This window comes from Triticum urartu, chromosome 1, assembly GCF_003073215.2.
Source record: "Triticum urartu cultivar G1812 chromosome 1, Tu2.1, whole genome shotgun sequence".
In the NCBI taxonomy this organism is placed as follows: Eukaryota; Viridiplantae; Streptophyta; class Magnoliopsida; order Poales; family Poaceae; genus Triticum; species Triticum urartu.
In genome coordinates, this window is record NC_053022.1 from 15,144,772 (window position 1) to 15,150,608 (window position 5,837).

General features: G+C 42.8%; 1 pseudogene; it reads right to left on the minus strand.

Annotated features, from left to right (window-relative positions):
- Window positions 1-4,159: 4,159 nt before the first annotated feature.
- LOC125532548 lies at window positions 4,160-5,444 on the minus strand (annotated as a pseudogene).
- Between the last annotated feature and the right edge of the window lie 393 nt (window positions 5,445-5,837).

A 5,837-nucleotide genomic window follows, 5' to 3' on the forward strand; every position in this document is an offset into this window, starting at 1 on the left:
CCTAGGCTCTGATACCACTGTTGTTTTCGTAGTAATTTCAAAAAAATTCCTACGCACGCGCAAGATCATGTGATGCATAGCAACGAGAGGGGAGAGTGTTGTCTATGTACCCAACGCAGACCGACTGCGGAAGCGCTGACACGACGTAGAGGAAGTAGTCGTACGTCTTCACAATCCAACCGATCAAGCACCGAAACTACGGTACCTCCGAATTCGAGCACGCGTTCAGCTCGATGATGATCCCCGGACTCCGATCCAGCAAAGTGTCGAGGAAGAGTTCCGTCAGCACGACGACGTGGTGACGATCTTGATGAACTACAGCAGCAGGGCTTCGCCTAAACTCCGCTACAGTATTATCGAGGAATATGGTGGCAGGGGGCACCGCACACGGCTAAGGAATAGATCACGTGGATCAACTTGTGTTGTTTCTGGGATGCCTCTGCCTCAGTATATAAAGGAGCCAAGGGGGAGGGGGGCGCCGGCCAGGAGGAGGGCGCAGGAGGAGTCCTACTCCTTCCGGGAGTAGGACTCCCCCCCCCCCAATCCTATTCCAACTAGGATTCCCAAGGGGGGAAACAGGGAGAGGGGGGCCGGCCACCTTCTCCTAGTCCTAATAGGACTAGGGAAGGGGGGAGGTGTGCAGCCACCTTGGGCTGCCCCTTTCTCCTTTCCACTAAGGCCCTATGAAGGCCCATATGGCTCCCGGGGGGTTCCGGTAACCTCCCGGTAACCCGGTAAAATCCCGATTTCACCCGGAACACTTCCGATATCCAAACATAGGCTTCCAATATATCAATATTTACGTCTCGACCATTTCGAGACTCCTCGTCATGTCCGTGATCACATCCGGGACTCCGAACAACCTTCGGTACATCAAAATGCATAAACTCATAATATAACTGTCATCGTAACCTTAAGCGTGCGGACCCTACGGGTTCGAGAACAATGTAGACATGACTAAGACACGTCTCCGGTCAATAACCAATAGCGGGACCTGGATGCCCATATTGGCTCCCACATATTCTACGAAGATCTTTATCGGTCAGACCGCATAACAACATACGTTGTTCCCTTTGTCATCGGTATGTTACTTGCCCGAGATTCGATCGTCGGTATCCAATACCTAGTTCAATCTCGTTACCGGAAAGTCTCTTTACTCGTTCCGTAATACATCATCTCACAACTAACATATTAGTTGTAATGCTTGCAAGGCTTATGTGATGTGTATTACCGAGAGGGCCCAGAGATACCTCTCTGACAATCGGAGTGACAAATCCTAATCTCGAAATACGCCAACCCAACATGTACCATTGGAAACACCTGTAGTACTCCTTTATAATCACCCAGTTACGTTGTGATGTTTGGTAGTACCCAAAGTGTTCCTCCGGTAAACGGGAGTTGCATAATCTCATAGTTATAGGAACATGTATAAGTCATGAAGAAAGCAATAGCAACATACTAAACGATCGGGTGCTAAGCTAATGGAATGAGTCATGTCAATCAGATCATTCAACTAATGATGTGACCTCGTTAATCAAATAACAACTCTTTGTTCATGGTTAGGAAGCTTAACCATCTTTGATTAACGAGCTAGTCAAGTAGAGGCATACTAGTGACACTTTGTTTGTCTATGTATTCACACATTTATTATGTTTCCGGTTAATACAATTCTAGCATGAATAATAAACATTTATCATGATTATAAGGAAATAAATAATAACTTTATTATTGCCTCTAGGGCATATTTCCTTCAGTGATGCCACTAACGTTTTTCTACTAGCAGCGTTGGCGGCCAGCGCAACTGGTGACACCATACCAAAGGCGTCATACTAGCGGCGCCGGCCTGCAACGCCAATGACTGTGTTTTACGAACGTCGCTAGTAGGCATTTTCTGCACTATTGAAACAAAATCCTTAACTGGTTTAAAACACGTATTTTGCTTCTCTATGCGATATATGGGTCATTTCAGCAACGCACGGGTCATGGCACAATCAATGATTGTCTTATTAATTTCCTTATTCTTTCATTATTTTTATTTCTATATTCCTATTCTCTTTTACTCATCTTAACTTCTGTTTTTCACCCTTTATATATTTTGTTTAGTTTTCTTGTTATTATTTTCCTAGGTAAATAATGAGTATTAGAATGAGATACATGAGCACTTCTTTTTGAACACGTGGCAAAGCATGACCATCTCTTTAAGATACACTATCAACATTTCCATCACATGTTAGAATCCTTCCGAAATACTCTTATGGATGTACATGAGCATTTATTTTTACATACAAGTGCATTTATGAGAATACATGTCCAGTTTTTCATAAACACAAACATTTATTTTATTTTGATACATGTGAACATTTCACGTCACACATGAACATTTCTTTTTTGTATACAGGGACATTTAAAAAAATTGCTAGACATTTTAATAAGTAGATGAAATTTTGTTTCATGGACATGGACATATTTTAAAATGCCTTAAAATTTTACTCATTTACTGAAATGATTATATAAACATTATATATATTTTTCTTACTTTTAAATTTCTCTGTGTTTATCAAGAAAGAAAATGTGTAGAAGGCCGAAAAATAGCGCTCGACGGCCCGCAGCCATTCCGGGTGTGGAATGCCCACATCTTCCTCCGCTCCTCCGCTGGAAATTACAGAGACGAGTGAGGTCATACCATGACCACCTCGACACCGCTATGCCACACCCCCCTCCCCTCACATGGCACCAAGTGAGGAGATAGATGGGGGGAAAGGTAAAAAGTTGAGCAGTGACGAGTGGGCTCCATATGTCATAATAAAATAGGGATGTAAAAGGTTGCTTCTGGAGTTGGAGGCTTTTTTGGGATGAAAAAGTAGGGGATAGAACCTAGCTGGCCTTGGGGGATTGTTTTAGGGGCTATTGCAGGGGATGCTCAAGACGGAATCAGATGCATTGACTTTGCTCTTTGCCACATGTGGACCCACAACTGAACAAACCACTCCTTCCCCCAAAGGGGTTCAGTGATATGGTATTTTGGCTTGAAGACGTGAACTAAAAAATTTTCAATGAGGGTGTGCAAAGTAGACTCAAGCAATAACACCGGAAATAGAGTTATCAAAGAATAAAACAATAGACCAACATATGTCATGTATGTTTTGCTATCTCTCCATCTTGCACATGAATGGGCTAGATTGGCTATATTTCCCCTCCTAATCTTTGGTTAGAGTTTGCTCCTAAGGACATTGTCCCAATGCTTGTAAACGGTGCGACCATTCTTATGAATTAATAAAGGAGGGTTGGAGTTTAAAAATTCTTGTCTCCAACACCCATAATATATGTAATGAGAGTGTGACTAGCACAACCTTTAATAAATGCTTCCGACCATTGGCCAGTTATACCAAACAGACCATCTTCGTCATGATCATATTTCTGCAGGTAACTTGTAATACTATAATCTTTAATCCCAAGTTACATGTGCAAGCGAACTAGAAAGAATAAATTCAATCATCCCTTCATCTTGTCTAGTTGCAAGAAATCAATATGGGGTAAGGTGCAAGTGAGTATTTTCTAATGTAAGCAACCATCCATTAAAGAGGCTATTTGAATAATTACAAAAATGCAACACAAAGTCGTCATGATCTCCCTCCCTTCCATATAAAGCAGGTACTGAGAATAACACCCAGACCAAAGATCGGTCACCATATCTCCATATCTTTAACCATATGTCGCGTCATATGCACCTCGACTGTTGTAAAAATATTGTGTTTGTGTACAATCTAGAATCATATCATACAAGAAGGTCACACAATTCATATGGCTAGCTACCAAAGAGATAATTTACATTTACTCATTAGTTTGTATTACTTCAATTTAAACCAAGTTTCACATCCATTAGTTATGTTAGGTTCATATGACTTCACTTCATAAATAGGTAGATAATGCATAAGACTGAGATTGTAGTTAGGGATGAAAATTTAAATGTGGCATGAATGTAAAATTACTAGCAATGTCTTTGTGACAAGAACTTTCTTTGTCTTTTATTCCCATGTTTGAACTAGTATAGGTCTGGGTTACACATGATGGTGCACATCACTTTATTTATCATTGTTACATTGAACGCTCATTGACTAAACAACGATGATCCATCCATCTTCCATTACAGGTCTTCATTTCATTGGCCACCAATGCTTGTTACACTACTCCCAGATGGTTGTTGTTGTTGTAGATAAGGTTGTTGAGGTTGGTGTGGTTGCTGGGGGGATGGTTGTTGGGGTTGCTGGGAAATTATTTGTTCTGCTTGCTGGGGTAATGGTTGTTGGGGCTGGATAAATGATTGTTGTGGTTGTTGGGGTTGCTGGGGTAATGGTTGTTGCGGTTGCAAGATGGATGGTTGTTGGGATTGCCGGGGTTGGGGCTGGGGAAATGATTGTTGTGATTGTTGGGGTTGCTGGGGAAATGGTTGTTGTGGTTGTTGGGGTAATGGTTGTTGTGGTTGCTGGGGGATTGGTTGTTGGGGTTGGGGGAATGGTTGTTCAGGCTGGGGGAATGGTTGTTGTGGTTGCTGGGGGATTGGTTGTTGGGGTTGGGGGAATGGTTGTTCAGGCTTGGGGAATAGTTGTTGTGGTTGCTGGGGGATTGGTTGTTGGGGTTGGGGGAATGGTTGTTCAGGCTGGGGGAATGGTTGTTGTGGTTGCTAGGGGATTGGTTGTTGGGGTTGGGGGAATGGTTGTTCAGGCTGGGGGAATGGTTGTTGTGGTTGCTGGGGGATTGGTTGTTGGGGTTGGGGGAATGGTTGTTCAGGCTGGGGGAATGGTTGTTGTGGTTGCAGGGGGAATGGTTGTTGGGGTTGGGGGAATGGTTGTTCAGGCTTGGGGAATGGTTGTTGTGGTTGTAGGGGGGTCGGTCGTTGGGGCTGGGGAAATGATTGTTGTGATTGTTGGGGTTGCTGGGGTAATGGTTGTTGTGGTTGCGAGGGGAATGGTTGTTGGGGCTGTGGAAAAGGTTGTTGTGGTTGTTGGGGTTGCTGGGGAAATGGTTGTTGTGGTTGTAGGGGGGTCGGTTGTTGGGGCTGGGGAAATGGTTGTTGTGGTTGCTGAGAGAATTGTTGTTGGATTGTGGGAAATGGTTGTTGTGGTTGCTGAGAGAATTGTTGTTGGATTGTGGGAAATGGTTGTTGCGATGAATATGGTTGTTGTGGTGGATATAGGTTGTTGTGGATATGGCTGCTGCGGATATGATTGTTGTGTTGGAAATGGTTGTTGTTGATGGAAAAATGATTGTTGGGGTGACTGTAACTCTTTGTTGCTAGGGTTTAGCTGCCTAGCGGCAGTGGCGATGTTCATCACCATGCCAAGGAGGACAAAGATGAGGAGGGTCTTCATGTTGGATTTCTATTTACTACTTCTTGCTTATCTTTGATGTTTGTGGTCTAGGTGCGTGAAGTTTGGATGATGGAAGGTGGCCTTGATGGTGTATGTGTATTTATAGTTGTCATGGCATGGTTTCTTTTCATCTTTGCATCCGCTTTTTGAAAAAGTGCACCAATGCTTATCCAACTAATCATTTGGTATGTTGTGTTTGGTGGCACTACTTACTAGCGAGATTTTGAATTTTCATGATAGTTGCTTTTTGTTGCACATATCATCTGGTTATAAAGAATGTTGGATAACGACCAATGACTCATCTTCTTCACTTTACACTGCAAACATTTATCTAAATTTTGTCCCTTTTTGAAATTTAGTTTGTGAAGCACTACATGATGTTAGGCTTATCCATATGGACATAGCTTGAGTGGAATTAAGTTCATAAGCTTGCGTGCGTCATTATGATGGATTACACTATTATTGTGA